The 21,415-nt window shown below is 41.5% G+C and overlaps 2 long non-coding RNA genes across 2 annotated transcripts; both read right to left on the bottom strand.

The window, feature by feature from the left end:
• Nucleotides 1-878: 878 nt before the first annotated feature.
• On the bottom strand, nt 879-2,195 carry LOC140591774 (uncharacterized). Its single transcript, XR_011992079.1, has 4 exons — nt 1,807-2,195; nt 1,437-1,591; nt 1,214-1,324; nt 879-1,032 (listed from the first exon to the last, which is right to left on the bottom strand). It is a non-coding gene; the product is annotated as an uncharacterized lncRNA (long non-coding RNA).
• Nucleotides 2,196-3,228: 1,033 nt separating this feature from the next.
• Nucleotides 3,229-5,668, bottom strand: LOC140591775 (uncharacterized). The gene is made up of 4 exons (XR_011992080.1): nt 4,990-5,668; nt 4,639-4,719; nt 4,300-4,385; nt 3,229-3,293 (listed from the first exon to the last, which is right to left on the bottom strand). It is a non-coding gene; the product is annotated as an uncharacterized lncRNA (long non-coding RNA).
• Between the last annotated feature and the right edge of the window lie 15,747 nt (nt 5,669-21,415).

The following is a 21,415-nucleotide window of genomic DNA, read 5'->3' as shown; positions in this document are numbered from 1 at the left end:
TGTTGCCCACAAACATTGTTCAGCTTTTGGCCTAACATGGTCCTTGCGTGTTTTAAAGTTGCGTGAAGTGGAGTGAGGAGCATTCTGAACATCAAACTATTTTAAGATAAATTGTCTGTAACAGGAAATTTAGTTTCTCAATTTATTTCTTATATATTATTTTGTTAATTATTGAGTTCAAAGTTTTGTAGTAAATGGTGATATTGTCATCAATTTGGTGATAATGCGAGCCAAACATTTCTCGAAAATGACATTTGCATACAGTAAGTAAAACATTCTGAAATCATATTTCTATTTTATTCTGCTGCTGCTTACATGTTTACATCTCTGTCTCTCTCGCTCTCTCTCTCCAGGACAGTGAAAGTAGGACTATTTACCCTTGTTTATGTAGCTGTAGGATGGCCATAATATAGTTTCAATCCGATATCGATGTAATGCTTGTCTGTGATGATTGGTTAACATATTGATTGGTGTATTAATATAGCCGGAAAGTAATAAAACCCATTGCAATCAAGTATACAGTGCCTTATAAAAGTATTCGGTTATCATAATTTTACTCAATTACAAAGGATAGTTAAACGTTTTCCAAATGAGCATTTTATTGCATTTCCAAAGGCACTGTAACTTATTTCTGTGCCAACATTAAAATTAAATAAACTTATGATTTAATGTCGATATGAGATGACAAATTATTCACAAATGATACAGAGGTGCCACTCATTTCCACATACAGTAACTCATCACAATTGGGTGCCACTGTGCTTTTTAATGAAAAGCTGATAAAACTTAAAATGTGGTTCGGTCATGTGTGTAGTCTGTGTGTAGACAAGGAAACAGAGGCATAGTAGCTGTTATTTTTTTATTCCAAAGTCATCCAATTTGCTATTTTCCTTACATACCCACCCATTCACTCACTCACTCACTGACCCACCCACCCATTCACACACCCAAGTCTTCCGTAAGGTGTTTGCAGAACTCGCTGCAGAACCCAGGCTGTGTGAAGTTCCCCTCGTCTTCCACGCCCAATGTAGCCTATGGGACAATAAATAATAAGCAAGCATACTTAGTATCAAAACAGAGCAACAATGTTTTTCATTGCATACTTTCAAGAAAATATTCAGGACCTGACACACAATAAATTGTTCTGGTGACTTTCTTTTTGCAACCACTGACTTCAGCAACAATTGTCAACATTCTTACACAGTATGCATACCTGGTAAGCTGTTCTTATAAGTCTCTAGACAGTGCTGGCAGCATTCCAGGCGATACAATCGTCGGAATTGTGCTTGATAGGCCGCACTGTACAGTTTCCATGGGACTACACCTGTAGGTTTCAAATTTAAGAATGATTCATTAGAGTAAAATCCCTTGTTAATGGGAATACAAACATCCTAACTCAAAGGGTATTCAAATATCATAATATGTTTTATACCTACTGTCAAGCCACTGAAAATGCGCTCGGGCACGGAATGTTTCCCTTCCGACTAAGTCCCAAAAAAAGGTGACAAACAAGTGACAGCTTTAAAAAAGCTTTGTCACCCTCGAACAGGACTACTTCTAAAAGGATATCCTCCAGGACGTCGAGGGGGATCTGTGAAAGAAATCATACAAGCACGCAAATATTATTTTACAATAGTTCTGTAATATAACAAAAACAGACAAAAATAGCATGACTTCTACATTCCAACTCCAACTGCTTAAAATGAAGCTCATTGTTTTCACATTTTTGTAGGGTACAGCACAGTAAGCACAGAGAAAAAAAGAGAAAAACAGCAGGTTCAGCTGTAAGATCAGCTACATAAATACCTGTTCAATGGAGATGGAACCCATTCCTCCTCCTCTACCATCTGTGCTTTCAACACATTGAATTTTCCTAAAAGAAATTATATTGTCACAACTATTGTAAAACTATGACATATTGTAATGGTATAACATAGAGTTGACTCCACCTGAGGGCACAGGTGTAAAACAATTTGATCACGTTGGGCACCAGACCTGGAAAAAGGCAGTCATGATACTACCAGCTTGTCAGACTGAAAGGCTTATATGCATATGGGTCAGAACAATGCATCAGAGTGATAAATATTACAGCATCAACTTTGTAAGGTGTATCAATCCCCACTAGGGTTGTAACGGTATACCGGTATGGCGGTTTATTGTGATATTGACATGTACGATTATCATATCATGCACATTTGCCTATCCGCGGTTTGGAAAAAAAAAAAAGAAACCAGATCTCACCTGCGCTGCTGTGTATATGCAACTTCTTTCCGCTTTACTGCTTAGACTCCACCCATAAATGCACAGCGGCGAAAATGTCCGATAGTGGCTGCAAATTCTAATCTCTATTTCCTGCCGAAAAAAAAATTAAAATCTGCAGTATGGGAATATTTTGGGTATCCGAAAAATGATCGTGGGGTGGATATCCAGTTTGCAAGAAATGTGGACGAACAGTGGCCGCAAAAGGAGGAAATACGTCGAACATGTTCTCCCATATTCGCGAACACCATCCCTCCGTGAAGATAAAGGTAAGTTCCATTTATAACTTAAAGCCGTATTATTTCTGTGATGCAGAGGGAATCCCGGAATCCAGTCATGTAATTGGAGTCAATTACAGTATAATTCAGATGCCACGTAAAATGTCCGATTTGATAGATAGATGGATGAATAAATCAAAATATAGCTGTGCAGCAAATTAAATCGCGATGTGCGTCTGTGAATATACAGCGCAAAAAGGCTGCCGCTTGCTCATTAACCAACTACCCCCCCCCCCCCCCCACACACACACACACACACACACACACAGCGGCACAGATGATTATTTTGTCCTCCAGGTTCGTGTGCCGCCCCCCATAGAATCCCTCCCGGCGCCCTCCCAACTTCATCCCTTATCGTCTCCGCTCGCCCATCCTCTAGAAAAATGCTTTATTTAGATTATTTTTGTTTTCCTCCAAGTTCGTGTGCCGCCCCCCACGTGACATGAAAAAGTGCCGCCCCGGGCGGCTGCCCCGTTCGCCCATGCCTAAAACCGCCACTGCATGATGGTCATGGTTTTTAAAGCGTCTGCTGTCTCATTCACTATGTGAAGACGTGAACACATGAACATATCCAGAGCTACTCTCAAGAGAACACTTAATGATCATTTTATAATTTTATTTAAAAGAATAATCATCAAATACACTAACTGAAAACTCATAGGTGTTTAGTACAAGTGGACACATTCTCTCACCTCAGCGGTCAAGATTGAGCCCTGAAAATCTCAACATGCTTACATTTCTTCATCATAATCTGACCTGAAAAAAAGCAAAGAAATGCATGCTGCTATGATAATCTCAGGAAAATATTAACAAACATGACCCTGCACATATTGCTCTCCCATATATGCTGTTAAAGAGGAAGGACAGTTTGATTTATTCTTGTCTAATATAAAGAGAAATAACTTATTCCTTATTTTGTTCAAATGGGAGATGCGCAGCTTTATTTTATTTATTTTTCCCCCAAAAGTTAGACTCATACTTCCATAAGTTTTTTTTATTTTCATTAAAAAAAAGTTTGTTACAATAAACCATGTTCATCCAAAAACCATATCTCTTTTTATTCATTTAAGGGTCATTGTAGCTGATGATTATACTAATAATAATGATAGTTTAATACCGTATACCACGAAACCGTGATATTTTCTGAGACGATTATCATACCGTGAAAATCTCATACCGTTACAACCCTAATCCCCACCTTCAGATCAGATCACTAAGACCAATTAATCTGACTCCATTAAATTATGCTGCTGTTTGTAATAGGGTCAGTGGTGGCCTAATGGATAGGGAAGTGCACTTGTAATCGAAAGGTGCCACTGAAGTACCCTGAGCAAGGTACCACCCCCAAGCACTGCTCTCCTCTGCAATGTCATGGTGTCATATAGGTTAAATGCAGAGTACACATTTTGTTGTTGTGCACTGTGTGCTGTGGTGTGTCAATGACAACTAATCACTTCACTTATATGCCATGCACTACGAGGCATCACAGAAAATATTTAAAAAGTATGACACAAAAGGAATTGTATTACTGATTAATGAATAGTTTGTTTCCAAGTTATAAATAATATAATAACCGATACATTAGATGTTAAAAGTTATAACACCCATAAACAATGACAACTGTATTACATGAAATGGTTGCCAATTGTTAAATGGTTTCCAAATTTGCGACTAAGAGAGCCCATGCGGCAATCAATCAAATGAGTCAATCAATATATAAACAAACAAACAAATACGGAGGAACAAAACATAAAACATGCACCTCTGAGTCTCTGATTTCCGATCGGGCACTTGTGTGCTCCAGATGTGGTAGTCCCCAGCAGTCATCACTGCACACTGGTAGATCTCCTGTCATACATATCAGACCATGCATGAAAATATTAACCAAATAAGTGTTTCACCACATTTCTGTGATACTGAGCCATCTTATGAAGCATATAACACTTTCTTAGGGTGGCTGAAGGTTGGTATACATTTAGCTGCAGATCAAGTACCCACTGCAAACATACATAAGTATACATATTCTAAAAAACATGGATGTGTTAAGGTTTTTATTAAGTTGTACAACCAGGCCCTCAAAAAATATATATTGTCTTCATACCAGGGGATGCTGCAGTTGTCATACCATGAGCTGGTGCTGCTGTTGTTGTTTGTGCTTGTTCGGCTGGTGCTTCAGCTGGTGCTGCAAAAAAGCACATTTTAAACCAAATGATTTAGAATGAGTTAAATCGGTTGTACTGCATGCATTTCTCATCAACGCTATGCTGTCTAGCATTTCTGACAGATTTGTAAGTTATAGCTTTATGATCTTTCAAATTGCAAAATAAACATGAGGAATCACCTACAATTAAAAGACAAATATAACTTCACGGCACCGGACAGCAAAATTACATAAACATGACATAAACATGACATTACCACTAATAATTTAGAATGAGGGTGGAATACATACCCAAAACTGTCTGACCATTGGAATTTAACTGTATGTCCACTCCTTTGCCCAATCTCTTCTTCATGCTTTCTATGGTTCTTGAATTTCTAGCATTGTTGTAGTGACACAAAATATTTCGCATCAAAAAGACATGCGATGAGGGAGTCATCATGTTGAGAAAATGATTGTTTTTCCTCATTCCAGCAAAGAGCTGTTCAGCACACGGGCTGTTGATCCAACCACGTAACTCTGGGACCAGTTCCACCTTTCGCAAGACATCCCTGGCATCTTTTGAGTTTGCCTCATGAAATCTATCATAAAGAGCATAATGCTCAGACGATCCAGTTATAGGGTGGCCATTTTCATCAGGAACTGGCTTCTTGGTGACTAGCCATGGCAAGCTCACTTTTATCTGTCCAGTAGTGGCACATCTGATGTTATCTTCAGTAGGCTCAAGTAACCTACCCCCATGAGGTTTGAAGGGTAATGATTCTGGATCTCTTAGGTTGGTATGTGTTGCCAACCCTCTCGCAAAATCATATAATACAATGTTTGGAAAATGTTTCATCGACAATAAAAGGTCAGCAAAGTCCCGGGGGCTCTCAGCCCTTATGTTGAACTTAACACCATACACCACAGCACAAGGACAGGTGACCACAGCCCATCCACCTGTTTAAGGAAACTGTAAATCAGAGTGCAACCATTCCAAGTAATGAAACTAAGAACTGTCTGTAAAAACGGTCTCTCAGTAATAGAACACAACTTACCAGAAGCTCCCCAGATCTGTGAAAACACCTTATCATAACTCGCTCTGTTCTTCATTTCTTGTTGAAGTCTCGTTACCAGGTCCATCCGTGAGCCTTTGGGGTCTATGCCACACTGTCGGCACAGAGCACGCACAGCTTCCATCTATAATGAACATTAGTATAGTTGGTCTGGCGTGGTTCAAAAACACACATCTTTGACAAAACTGACAAAAATTGACTTAAGTTCAGTACCTTGAGCTTAAGAAGTTCATCAGTCAGTCGGTCCTCTGTGAGGTTAAACTCAGATTCCTCCTTTGCACTACAAGCAGAATACACTTCTTTGTATTCAGTGTTGAGTACAACATCCCTATCTCTTGTGTGAGGACCAATCCACGGAGCCCAATTATGGTAACTGGGATGGACGACAAATGGGTTTGACTTGTTGCCTTTAAATGATGTTAGAAAATATTATTAACATAACAGTACATTATTCCACGATAAACAAAGTAAATGCTAGAATACTGTCATCCCACCTAGAACATTGTGCGGACTGTACTTACTTGGGACCAACCCACGGCTGATCATTTCAAGGGAAACCATCTCCCAGAAATTTTCAACACTTACCTTTCCATCAAAAGTCTGAGATGGTTCCTCAATGCTGCTCACTAAGGAAAGCAAGACTTAAGTAAGCATGTTCCAAACAGTCATAGCTGGATATGTGGTGCTTGAAACAATGTAAGACTAAGAAAATGAATAAATGTGTTCACTTACCAGGCATGCTAAAAACGCCCTTCTCATGAAGGTCCATCACAACAGATACTGGATGATAACCACACGATACACAAGCATATGTGTAACCGAGGTCTGACAGTGCTTCAAAGCTTAAATAAGCCTGCAGGACCCTTTCCCTGGATGGATAGGTTTTACCAGAGGTCTTCTCCAACACATCCATGGCACTCCCTACTGCCTGATGAGTCTGTGAAATTGATGTATGACATTTAAAGGCTTTACAATATATTATTTTGATAAAGTATTCGTAATTGTTTTAAATGATTAAAACAACAGAACATGGTTCCTACCTGAAGTGTATTGCGTAGAAAATGGCACATGTATATGGACAGAAGTGTGTGGTCATCGAAATTGTGGACACCATCAGTCCACTCCTGGTATCGATATGCCATACCACACCTGTAGCACCATTTTCTGTACACTGAAATTCCTAATGGACACAAGCACCAGTAAATGTTACACATTTATCTTTCACCATTTTACACTGTGACATGTCTCTATACTTTGCACAGTACTAAAAGCCAGTGTATGAAATTATCTCAGTAAGCATACAAGTGTGAATTGCTGGGAAGGAGGCTAAGCTGCTGATAGTGGAAGTCATGGCTACACTGACATTTACAGTACATGTAGTGAGTAATGAAATGTTAAAATATCGATAATAAATATTTAAATAAAGAGAGAACATACCTTCTATGACATCAGTGATTGTTAGGATTTTAGCCTTAGATGTAATCAGCACAGGTTCGCTTAGAGGAGTGGGCTCTAAACATTCTGAGCAAAAGGTTTCTGATGGTATGAAGTGCACAGGGAAATGAATGGTCTTGACCACGTCTGAGGGGAAAATCGCAGGCAGTTTCTTCTTATGAAAAATGTATTGAACCATCCGCGACAGATTTTTGCCTTCAGGTGAGTATGGAGCTCCTTCTTCTAGGTCAAAACTTTCCATGTCAATTGGAAAATGTTCTGTGATGTTCTCCTCCACACTTCTGGTTTTTCTGAAGAGTGCCTGGTCTGTTTCAAATAAATGCCACTTGGCAACATATTTAGGTATGCATGACTGCCTTGGGTTCGCGCAAGGACAATGCCATGAAATGATTTTAGAATTGTACCTTACCACCACTCTGCCAAGCCGGCTGTAATAGGAGATAGTTGACTCGTATACAGAAATGTGCTTTTTGTAGGGGGGTCCACACACAGTCACCAGACAGGACAACGGGACTCCTGCATCATTTGCTTCTCTCTGACGTACCAAACACCTTTCCTTTTTGTCTTCCCCAAACCACTTGTCATGTACCATCACCTGCAAAACATCCTCTGTAAGTGATGGAGTGTCCATTCTGGCTGGAGGGCAGTACACGAGGGACTGAATGTGGTGGCACTCAAATGGACGAAGGTTTGACCTCTCTGCAAACTCTGCATTAATTCTGCAGATATCCAGCTCACACATTGTTTTTTGTTCAGGACCCCATGTCCTTTTAATGACACGTACTGGTGTGCTGGGTGCTATAAAAGACTTTGCTACTGCAAACACTCCATTTGTGTAATCAACACACTGAGCACTGAGGTGGTTCTGTGCCGTAATGTCCATTTTGATGGGAGTGTGACGTCTTCGAAGATGTATCCGTAGGTTCCGTCTATTAAGGATTAGGCCACAGCTAGTACACTTCACTGTTTTCTGCTTTCTTTGGGTGAGAGGGTGGTAGTGCTGGTGCTGCTGAGGAGCCAGGATCAGAGGAACATGAAGAAAGTGAGGGGTGGAGGATGGGGACTGGGGGAGGGGGACATGCAGCTTCAGAAGCAGTAAAGGAGGGAGCAGGAGAGGCGGGAGGTGACTGATGCGCTTCCGTTGTGGTTGGCTTGGTTTCACTGATGCATTGGGATACATGATGTTTAAACTGGTCTTTGCGTATTATTGTTTGGCTGCAATAAAGACAATGAAAGTGTCCTGTGGGTCTGCAATAATTGTTGCATTTGCTGATGAAGAAACCTGCAAGACGGCAACATGAAGACCAAAGCTATCAACAGAAAAGAAAGGTATACACAGAACGGGACTGGGGGAGTGAGGTCAGGAGTAGCTGATCAGAAAGTTACAGTGTCAAACAAAACACAAACATAGGTAAATTAGCTTACCAATATTCACATGACTTCAGGGACTCCCACTAAGGAACTCCACATCATTTTGTCTATCTTGATTGTAAGAAGTGCATTCTACATTTAAGCATGTGTATGTTTTAAAACCACCAAAATCAATAGACCAATAAACATCATTAGGAATTACCTCTATGCTGTACTGCATGTCTCACGTGGCTCTGAATGTGTGTTGTAAATTTGAATTGTTGGTCAGTTGCATAAGTGCAGCATGGGCATCTGAACACACCGTCTAGGCAAAACCTTGTTGCATCAGGACTGGCCTGTAAATGCGTTGGATGCTTTAAAACATAAACAATAAAACATTGTGTAAACTTACTGTTACTCTGAGGTGCACGCTCATTCTAACAACATAACATGCATGCAGAAGTAATGCAGCTTGTAAGGTTATCAGGCTGTGATATCGATAAAATATCTTATAGAGCATTCATATCATCAGCATTAACTTGAGTATCCTGAGCATCATAATATAGCCTAAACATCTGCATAATTAACAATCATAATATACTATTTTTACATAAATACCATTGAGGTTGTTGGTGTAATTTAATAATATATCGGTCACATACTCCATAACTCTTAATAAAACAATTCGGTCATCATAATCAGAAAAACTCAAAAGCACCTGTCGTAGTCTGTTTTCTACATATGCATTTGTGATAAATATTTTGCAATATTGTCATATAATTTTTAGGACATAAGGCCCAGACCTGCGGTCCCTGAAACAAAAGAGAAACAACCTAGCAGCAAAACGTACCGTCTGCGTTTTCTAGTGTTACGCCCTAAAACAAAACATATATACATGATTTATTTATTCAAATTTCATTTTAGTCTATTCAATGTGTTACCCTTCTCATGTTCTGAATCTAAGGGCATTTCAAGTCCGGAAATTTTAACTAGAGACACAATATTTAAGTAGAGGCATACCCAAGCGAAACAAGAGAAAGTGTGAAACAAGCACAACTACTTTAGCCCAAGTTTTTAAAAATGAGAAAAAGCCGTAATCAGTTTAACAGTTTTATTTCAATGTCAAAGAGAAAAAAAAACACTTCACCAAAGGCGAAGATCCATCCATAGCGGCTCTGGGTCCCGTCAGTGTAGCACAAAGCTAGCGTGATCTAGGCTGCCATTATCCAAGGAGCAGGGCCAGGCGCGTGCCACCCGTTTGAACAATGCGGGCGAAATAACTGCCTTATGGGATGCGAAGCTTGCGCATGCGCAGTGACGCAGACGCGCCTTTCAAAATGGCGGCGGCAGCAACACACGCGAAAGATCGATCTCCTGTATTTTCTTAGTTTTATTCTAAACAAGATGCCCCGATTTCATTTAAATAGGGAGTCATCATGTTGAGAAAATGATTGTTTTTCCTCATTCCAGCAAAGAGCTGTTCAGCACACGGGCTGTTGATCCAACCACGTAACTCTGGGACCAGTTCCACCTTTCGCAAGACATCCCTGGCATCTTTTGAGTTTGCCTCATGAAATCTATCATAAAGAGCATAATGCTCAGACGATCCTGTTATAGGGTGGCCATTTTCATCAGGAACTGGCTTCTTGGTGACTAGCCATGGCAAGCTCACTTTTATCTGTCCAGTAGTGGCACATCTGATGTTATCTTCAGTAGGCTCAAGTAACCTACCCCCATGAGGTTTGAAGGGTAATGATTCTGGATCTCTTAGGTTGGTATGTGTTGCCAACCCTCTCGCAAAATCATATAATACAATGTTTGGAAAATGTTTCATCGACAATAAAAGGTCAGCAAAGTCCCGGGGGCTCTCAGCCCTTATGTTGAACTTAACACCATACACCACAGCACAAGGACAGGTGACCACAGCCCATCCACCTGTTTAAGGAAACTGTAAATCAGAGTGCAACCATTCCAAGTAATGAAACTAAGAACTGTCTGTAAAAACGGTCTCTCAGTAATAGAACACAACTTACCAGAAGCTCCCCAGATCTGTGAAAACACCTTATCATAACTCGCTCTGTTCTTCATTTCTTGTTGAAGTCTCGTTACCAGGTCCATCCGTGAGCCTTTGGGGTCTATGCCACACTGTCGGCACAGAGCACGCACAGCTTCCATCTATAATGAACATTAGTATAGTTGGTCTGGCGTGGTTCAAAAACACACATCTTTGACAAAACTGACAAAAATTGACTTAAGTTCAGTACCTTGAGCTTAAGAAGTTCATCAGTCAGTCGGTCCTCTGTGAGGTTAAACTCAGATTCCTCCTTTGCACTACAAGCAGAATACACTTCTTTGTATTCAGTGTTGAGTACAACATCCCTATCTCTTGTGTGAGGACCAATCCACGGAGCCCAACTATGGTAACTGGGATGGACGACAAATGGGTTTGACTTGTTGCCTTTAAATGATGTTAGAAAATATTATTAACATAACAGTACATTATTCCACGATAAACAAAGTAAATGCTAGAATACTGTCATCCCACCTAGAACATTGTGCGGACTGTACTTACTTGGGACCAACCCACGGCTGATCATTTCAAGGGAAACCATCTCCCAGAAATTTTCAACACTTACCTTTCCATCAAAAGTCTGAGATGGTTCCTCAATGCTGCTCACTAAGGAAAGCAAGACTTAAGTAAGCATGTTCCAAACAGTCATAGCTGGATATGTGGTGCTTGAAACAATGTAAGACTAAGAAAATGAATAAATGTGTTCACTTACCAGGCATGCTAAAAACGCCCTTCTCATGAAGGTCCATCACAACAGATACTGGATGATAACCACACGATACACAAGCATATGTGTAACCGAGGTCTGACAGTGCTTCAAAGCTTAAATAAGCCTGCAGGACCCTTTCCCTGGATGGATAGGTTTTACCAGAGGTCTTCTCCAACACATCCATGGCACTCCCTACTGCCTGATGAGTCTGTGAAATTGATGTATGACATTTAAAGGCTTTACAATATATTATTTTGATAAAGTATTCGTAATTGTTTTAAATGATTAAAACAACAGAACATGGTTCCTACCTGAAGTGTATTGCGTAGAAAATGGCACATGTATATGGACAGAAGTGTGTGGTCATCGAAATTGTGGACACCATCAGTCCACTCCTGGTATCGATATGCCATACCACACCTGTAGCACCATTTTCTGTACACTGAAATTCCTAATGGACACAAGCACCAGTAAATGTTACACATTTATCTTTCACCATTTTACACTGTGACATGTCTCTATACTTTGCACAGTACTAAAAGCCAGTGTATGAAATTATCTCAGTAAGCATACAAGTGTGAATTGCTGGGAAGGAGGCTAAGCTGCTGATAGTGGAAGTCATGGCTACACTGACATTTACAGTACATGTAGTGAGTAATGAAATGTTAAAATATCGATAATAAATATTTAAATAAAGAGAGAACATACCTTCTATGACATCAGTGATTGTTAGGATTTTAGCCTTAGATGTAATCAGCACAGGTTCGCTTAGAGGAGTGGGCTCTAAACATTCTGAGCAAAAGGTTTCTGATGGTATGAAGTGCACAGGGAAATGAATGGTCTTGACCACGTCTGAGGGGAAAATCGCAGGCAGTTTCTTCTTATGAAAAATGTATTGAACCATCCGCGACAGATTTTTGCCTTCAGGTGAGTATGGAGCTCCTTCTTCTAGGTCAAAACTTTCCATGTCAATTGGAAAATGTTCTGTGATGTTCTCCTCCACACTTCTGGTTTTTCTGAAGAGTGCCTGGTCTGTTTCAAATAAATGCCACTTGGCAACATATTTAGGTATGCATGACTGCCTTGGGTTCGCGCAAGGACAATGCCATGAAATGATTTTAGAATTGTACCTTACCACCACTCTGCCAAGCCGGCTGTAATAGGAGATAGTTGACTCGTATACAGAAATGTGCTTTTTGTAGGGGGGTCCACACACAGTCACCAGACAGGACAACGGGACTCCTGCATCATTTGCTTCTCTCTGACGTACCAAACACCTTTCCTTTTTGTCTTCCCCAAACCACTTGTCATGTACCATCACCTGCAAAACATCCTCTGTAAGTGATGGAGTGTCCATTCTGGCTGGAGGGCAGTACACGAGGGACTGAATGTGGTGGCACTCAAATGGACGAAGGTTTGACCTCTCTGCAAACTCTGCATTAATTCTGCAGATATCCAGCTCACACATTGTTTTTTGTTCAGGACCCCATGTCCTTTTAATGACACGTACTGGTGTGCTGGGTGCTATAAAAGACTTTGCTACTGCAAACACTCCATTTGTGTAATCAACACACTGAGCACTGAGGTGGTTCTGTGCCGTAATGTCCATTTTGATGGGAGTGTGACGTCTTCGAAGATGTATCCGTAGGTTCCGTCTATTAAGGATTAGGCCACAGCTAGTACACTTCACTGTTTTCTGCTTTCTTTGGGTGAGAGGGTGGTAGTGCTGGTGCTGCTGAGGAGCCAGGATCAGAGGAACATGAAGAAAGTGAGGGGTGGAGGATGGGGACTGGGGGAGGGGGACATGCAGCTTCAGAAGCAGTAAAGGAGGGAGCAGGAGAGGCGGGAGGTGACTGATGCGCTTCCGTTGTGGTTGGCTTGGTTTCACTGATGCATTGGGATACATGATGTTTAAACTGGTCTTTGCGTATTATTGTTTGGCTGCAATAAAGACAATGAAAGTGTCCTGTGGGTCTGCAATAATTGTTGCATTTGCTGATGAAGAAACCTGCAAGACGGCAACATGAAGACCAAAGCTATCAACAGAAAAGAAAGGTATACACAGAACGGGACTGGGGGAGTGAGGTCAGGAGTAGCTGATCAGAAAGTTACAGTGTCAAACAAAACACAAACATAGGTAAATTAGCTTACCAATATTCACATGACTTCAGGGACTCCCACTAAGGAACTCCACATCATTTTGTCTATCTTGATTGTAAGAAGTGCATTCTACATTTAAGCATGTGTATGTTTTAAAACCACCAAAATCAATAGACCAATAAACATCATTAGGAATTACCTCTATGCTGTACTGCATGTCTCACGTGGCTCTGAATGTGTGTTGTAAATTTGAATTGTTGGTCAGTTGCATAAGTGCAGCATGGGCATCTGAACACACCGTCTAGGCAAAACCTTGTTGCATCAGGACTGGCCTGTAAATGCGTTGGATGCTTTAAAACATAAACAATAAAACATTGTGTAAACTTACTGTTACTCTGAGGTGCACGCTCATTCTAACAACATAACATGCATGCAGAAGTAATGCAGCTTGTAAGGTTATCAGGCTGTGATATCGATAAAATATCTTATAGAGCATTCATATCATCAGCATTAACTTGAGTATCCTGAGCATCATAATATAGCCTAAACATCTGCATAATTAACAATCATAATATACTATTTTTACATAAATACCATTGAGGTTGTTGGTGTAATTTAATAATATATCGGTCACATACTCCATAACTCTTAATAAAACAATTCGGTCATCATAATCAGAAAAACTCAAAAGCACCTGTCGTAGTCTGTTTTCTACATATGCATTTGTGATAAATATTTTGCAATATTGTCATATAATTTTTAGGACATAAGGCCCAGACCTGCGGTCCCTGAAACAAAAGAGAAACAACCTAGCAGCAAAACGTACCGTCTGCGTTTTCTAGTGTTACGCCCTAAAACAAAACATATATACATGATTTATTTATTCAAATTTCATTTTAGTCTATTCAATGTGTTACCCTTCTCATGTTCTGAATCTAAGGGCATTTCAAGTCCGGAAATTTTAACTAGAGACACAATATTTAAGTAGAGGCATACCCAATTTCATTTTAGTCTATTCAATGTGTTACCCTTCTCATGTTCTGAATCTAAGGGCATTTCAAGTCCGGAAATTTTAACTAGAGACACAATATTTAAGTAGAGGCATACCCAAGCGAAACAAGAGAAAGTGTGAAACAAGCACAACTACTTTAGCCCAAGTTTTTAAAAATGAGAAAAAGCCGTAATCAGTTTAACAGTTTTATTTCAATGTCAAAGAGAAAAAAAAACACTTCACCAAAGGCGAAGATCCATCCATAGCGGCTCTGGGTCCCGTCAGTGTAGCACAAAGCTAGCGTGATCTAGGCTGCCATTATCCAAGGAGCAGGGCCAGGCGCGTGCCACCCGTTTGAACAATGCGGGCGAAATAACTGCCTTATGGGATGCGAAGCTTGCGCATGCGCAGTGACGCAGACGCGCCTTTCAAAATGGCGGCGGCAGCAACACACGCGAAAGATCGATCTCCTGTATTTTCTTAGTTTTATTCTAAACAAGATGCCCCGATTTCATTTAAATACATTTAATAGCTGTAGGAACTAGTGAGCGGTATTTAGCAACATGCTATGTTAGAATAATGCCATCAAACGTGTCTGTTAAGCATATCACAGCGGACATACACGGAGGAAACATGGGGTAGAATCAAACAGGCCACAGGCTTTGAGATAGGCTGGCTCCCCAAGCTATTGCCCCCATTTAGCCCGAATGTCATAGACCTCCCCCCCCCCACATCCTGACAAAGATGTATTTAGTTGTATTTTGTTATCAGGGTGATCGTCCGTTCGCAGGCCACTTTGGCCATGTGGTGTAGTCATAAACCGTCGCGGATGTTTACCCGAAACCGGGGCATCAAACAAAGAATAAGGATTCCTTAGACAACCCATTTCAAAATATGGCAGCAACAAACGGAGTGCCCAGTTATTTCAAATAAACCATGACCTTTTTTTTAAAGTATTGAAGCACTTTTCTACCAATGTGAATAATAAACATTTTAGACAAAAAAAATCAACGAATAACGCTGGTAATTCGTTGTCAAAATGAGCGTACGGCATTAGCCCAGAAGAGGGGTGGCAATTTGCATATGTGAAAGCCTATGTGAATGAGACACAGGTCCAAAACTTTTAACTAGAGACACAATATTTAAGTAGAGGCATACCCAAGCGAAACAAGAGAAAGTGTGAAACAAGCACAACTACTTTAGCCCAAGTTTTTAAAAATGAGAAAAAGCCGTAATCAGTTTAACAGTTTTATTTCAATGTCAAAGAGAAAAAAAAACACTTCACCAAAGGCGAAGATCCATCCATAGCGGCTCTGGGTCCCGTCAGCGTAGCACAAAGCTAGCGTGATCTAGGCTGCCGTTATCCAAGGAGCAGGGCCAGGCGCGTGCCACCCGTTTGAACAATGCGGGCGAAATAACTGCCTTATGGGATGCGAAGCTTGCGCATGCGCAGTGACGCAGACGCGCCTTTCAAAATGGCGGCGGCAGCAACACACGCGAAAGATCGATCTCCTGTATTTTCTTAGTTTTATTCTAAACAAGATGCCCCGATTTCATTTAAATACATTTAATAGCTGTAGGAACTAGTGAGCGGTATTTAGCAACATGCTATGTTAGAATAATGCCATCAAACGTGTCTGTTAAGCATATCACAGCGGACATACACGGAGGAAACATGGGGTAGAATCAAACAGGCCACAGGCTTTGAGATAGGCTGGCTCCCCAAGCTATTGCCCCCATTTAGCCCGAATGTCATAGACCTCTCCCCCCCCCCACATCCTGACAAAGATGTATTTAGTTGTATTTTGTTATCAGGGTGATCGTCCGTTCGCAGGCCACTTTGGCCATGTGGTGTAGTCATAAACCGTCGCGGATGTTTACCCGAAACCGGGGCATCAAACAAAGAATAAGGATTCCTTAGACAACCCATTTCAAAATATGGCAGCAACAAACGGAGTGCCCAGTTATTTCAAATAAACCATGACCTTTTTTTTAAAGTATTGAAGCACTTTTCTACCAATGTGAATAATAAACATTTTAGACAAAAAAAATCAACGAATAACGCTGGTAATTCGTTGTCAAAATGAGCGTACGGCATTAGCCCAGAAGAGGGGTGGCAATTTGCATATGTGAAAGCCTATGTGAATGAGACACAGGTCCAAAACTTTTAACTAGAGACACAATATTTAAGTAGAGGCATACCCAAGCGAAACAAGAGAAAGTGTGAAACAAGCACAACTACTTTAGCCCAAGTTTTTAAAAATGAGAAAAAGCCGTAATCAGTTTAACAGTTTTATTTCAATGTCAAAGAGAAAAAAAAACACTTCACCAAAGGCGAAGATCCATCCATAGCGGCTCTGGGTCCCGTCAGCGTAGCACAAAGCTAGCGTGATCTAGGCTGCCATTATCCAAGGAGCAGGGCCAGGCGCGTGCCACTCGTTTGAACAATGCGGGCGAAATAACTGCCTTATGGGATGCGAAGCTTGCGCATGCGCAGTGACGCAGACGCGCCTTTCAAAATGGCGGCGGCAGCAACACACGCGAAAGATCGATCTCCTGTATTTTCTTAGTTTTATTCTAAACAAGATGCCCCGATTTCATTTAAATACATTTAATAGCTGTAGGAACTAGTGAGCGGTATTTAGCAACATGCTATGTTAGAATAATGCCATCAAACGTGTCTGTTAAGCATATCACAGCGGACATACACGGAGGAAACATGGGATAGAATCAAACAGGCCACAGGCTTTGAGATAGGCTGGCTTCCCAAGCTATTGCCTCCACTTAGCCCGAATGTCATAGACCCCCCCACATCCTGACAGAAAGATGTATTTAGTTGTATTTTGTTATCAGGGTGATCGTCCGTTCGCAGGCCACTTTGGCCATATGGTGTAGTCAAACCGTCGCGGATGTTTACCCGAAACCGGGGCATCAAACAAAGAATAAGGATTCCTTGGACAACCCATTTCAAAATATGGCAGCAACAAACGGAGTGCCCAGTTATTTCAAATAAACCATGACGTTTTTTTAAAGTATTGAAGCACTTTTCTACCAATGTGAATAATAAAGTAAACATTTTAGACCAAAAAAAATCAACGAATAACGCTGGTAATTCGTTGTCAAAATGACCGTACGGCATTAGCCCAGAAGAGGGGTGGCAATTTGCATATGTGAAAGCCTATGTGAATGAGACACAGGTGCCAAACTTTTAATTAGAGACACAATATTTAAGTAGAGGCATACCCAAGCGAAACAAGAGAAAATGTGAAACAAGCACAACTATTTTAGGGGTGAGGGTAAAATGCGGACCGTTTACAAACAGCGGATTCCGTGTTTAATGGTGTTGAGCCAATGTTTTCTAGCCATTTAAGAAAGGCAGCAAAGGTTTTTTTATACCTTTAAACATTAACAAAAACCGCTAATGTCTTTTCTTTAAAATTTTCAAGTCTATTTCTGTCTGGTTTTTCGCGATAAGTTGCGTGAACGCCTCAGTTAGTGTGTTTTGGGGGCTTGGATACACATCGAGGTCCTGACAGAAATAATTATGTCTGCTTTCACAGACTTAAAGTTAAACTCTAAAGCCCATCGGCGTCTGTGTGTGTGCTTGTGCACATGAGCACAAGCACATGGTTCAATGTAACTGTAGCAGCTTATTCCATTCATTCATTGTGCACATACACACATACACTCACCTAAAGGATTATTAGGAACACCATACTAATATGGTGTTTGACCCCCTTTCGCCTTCAGAACTGCCTTAATTCTACGTGGCATTGATTCAACAAGGTGCTGAAAGCATTCTTTAGAAATGTTGGCCCATATTGATAGGATAGCATCTTGCAGTTGATGGAGATTTGTGGGATGCACATCCAGGGCACGAAGCTCCCGTTCCAACACATCCCGAAGATGCTCTATTGGGTTGAGATCTGGTGACTGTTGGGGCCATTGTAGTACAGTGAACTCATTGTCATGTTCAAGAAACCAATTTGAAATGATTCGAGCTTTGTGACATGGTGCATTATCCTCCTGGAAGTAGCCATCAGAGGTTGGGTACATGGTGGTCATAAAGGGATGGACATGGTCAGAAACAATGCTCAGGTAGGCCGTGGCATTTAAACGATGCCCAATTGGCACTAAGGGGCCTAAAGTGTGCCAAGAAAACATCCCCCACACCATTACACCACCAGCAGCAGCCTGCACAGTGGTAACAAGGCATGATGGATCCATGTTCTCATTCTGTTTACGCCAAATTCTGACTCTACCATTTGAATGTCTCAACAGAAATCGAGACTCATCAGACCAGGCAACATTTTTCCAGTCTTCAACTGTCCAATTTTGGTGAGCTCGTGCAAATTGTAGCCTCTTTTTCCTATTTGTAGTGGAGATGAGTGGTACCCGGTGGGGTCTTCTGCTGTTGTAGCCCATCCACCTCAAGGTTGTGCGTGTTGTGGCTTCACAAGTGCTTTGCTGGATACCTCGGTTGTAACGAGTGGTTATTTCAGCCAAAGTTGCTCTTCTATCAGCTTGAATCAGTCGGACCATTCTCCTCTGACCTCTAGCATCAACAAGGCATTTTCGCCCACAGGACTGCCGCATACTGGATGTTTTTCCCTTTGCACACCATTCTTTGTAAACCCTAGAAATGGTTGTGCGTGAAAATCCCAGTAACTGAGCAGATTGTGAAATACTCAGACCGGCCCGTCTGGCACCAACAACCATGCCATTGTGCTTTTTCAGCTTTTCAATTCTAAATGTATTAGAACCAGTCACAAATGCACTACTGCCGGGCATGGTCTTCCCACACTCTTTACAGTAAATACAGTGCATTATATTATCGGCTTTACTGTATCTTAGCCAGGGAAACTGGTCAAGCCACTCTTTTCGAAATGTATACACTTTACCCCTTTTAATTTCAGTGGGCTCGGACTCGATCGTATGTGGCTCATTATCTAATGCCGTCTCCGGACCAGGGCTTGCTATAACTTGGGAGGTTGATGGCTCCGTGTCAGAGCATTGGTTATGATTTTCGGACGGATCAGGCCCTAACTTAACATTCTTAACGAAAAAGCTGTCAATCGTTCTTTTCATCTTCTCTCATAATCCGCGGCTACATCCACTGTTTACCTGATGGGATACTCACCTCTCTCTGTCTGACTACATCACATGCATTTTCAAACGTACACACACGTACAGGAATATCTGGACCACGGCCAATCAGAGGGGGGGCGGGATCCGCCCTTCACTATCTCTGATTGGTTTAGACCACGATATGGGCCTAATGTGTGTCTGTTGTTGAACAACAGGGAGACTTTAAGAGTCACGGAGTTTCGTTTTTTTTCCCCCTCGAATGGCTGGTCGCACCGGTGCAACCTTTGATTTTTTTTGTCACACCATTGAGAAATTAGGTCGCACTCTAGAGCCCTGTGATTAGATAATTGCATTAATGAGAAATTGAACAGGTGTTCCTAATAATCCTTTAGGTGAGTGTATATGCTATGTCGAGATCTCCTGGGGAAATCAAGAGTGTTGCCCACAAACATTGTTCAGCTTTTGGCCTAACATGGTCCTTACGTGTTTTAAAGTTGCGTGAAGTGGAGTGAGGAGCATTCTGAACATCAAACTATTTTAAGATAAATTGTCTATAACAGGAAATTTAGTTTCTCAATTTATTTCTTATATATTATTTTGTTAATTATTGAGTTCAAAGTTTTGTAGTAAATGGTGATATTGCCATCAATTTGGTGATAATGTGAGCCAAACATTTCTCGAAAATGACATTTGCATAAGTAAAACATTCTGAAATTATATTTCTATTTTATTCTGCTGCTGCTTAGATGTTAACATCTCTCTCTCTCTCTCTCTCTCTCACTCTCACTCTCTCCAGGACAGTGAAAGTATAGCTTACAAGCCGCTGTATCCTGGTGTACCTCTTTCAAAAGGAGAAAATACAGTATATTGATGTCCAGTCTGTTACGACATATTTTAACCAGTGAATCCCTGATTCACTTATTAGAAATGTTTAACATAATGTTGCCTGATCTTATCCCATCTTCACATTACCTTTTCCACGAAGAATTTGCAAGTTCATCAAAATGTAAAGTTCACTTTTATTGTGAAATCTGTCTAAAATACCTTGGCATTAGACTGTGGGCGCATCCGTTGTTCTGATTGGTCGAGGGATTTTTGGCCAATTGGTATCAAAGATGCTTATGCCACGTGTTGCCAAGTATACCTGGCTGCAGCCAGCAGGAGGGCCTACCCTACGTCACCCCACGAGTCTACCTGAGTGCTGCTGCTGACCGTGTCCATCCCTTTATGACCAGTCTACCTGAGTGCTGCCGCTGACCATGTCCATCACATTATGACCGCAGCCTACCTGAGTGCTGCTGCTGACCGTGTCCATCACATTATGACCGCAGCCTACCTGAGTTCTGCCGCTGACCGTGTCCATCCCTTTATGACCACAGTCTACCTGAGTGCTGCCGCTGACCATGTCCATCACTTTATGACCACAGTCTACCTGAGTGCTGCTGCTGACCGTGTCCATCACTTTATGACCAGTCTACCTGAGTTCTGCTGCTGACAGTGTCCATCCCATTATGACCGCAGTCTACCTCAGTGCTGCTGCTGACCGTGTCCATCCCTTTATGACCACAGTCTACCTGAGTGCTGCCGCTGACCATGTCCATCACATTATGACCGCAGCCTACCTGAGTGCTGCTGCTGACCGTGTCCATCACATTATGACCGCAGCCTACCTGAGTTCTGCCGCTGACCGTGTCCATCCCTTTATGACCACAGTCTACCTGAGTGCTGCCGCTGACCATGTCCATCACTTTATGACCACAGTCTACCTGAGTGCTGCTGCTGACCGTGTCCATCACTTTATGACCACAGTCTACCTGAGTTCTGCTGCTGACCGTGTCCATCCCATTATGACCGCAGTCTACCTCAGTGCTGCTGCTGACCGTGTCCATCCCTTTATG

Source organism: Paramormyrops kingsleyae, chromosome 6 (assembly GCF_048594095.1).
Source record: "Paramormyrops kingsleyae isolate MSU_618 chromosome 6, PKINGS_0.4, whole genome shotgun sequence".
Lineage (NCBI taxonomy): Eukaryota > Metazoa > Chordata > Actinopteri > Osteoglossiformes > Mormyridae > Paramormyrops > Paramormyrops kingsleyae.
The sequence above is the reverse complement of the archived record's forward strand: the minus strand, read 5'-3'. Positions and strand labels throughout refer to the sequence as shown.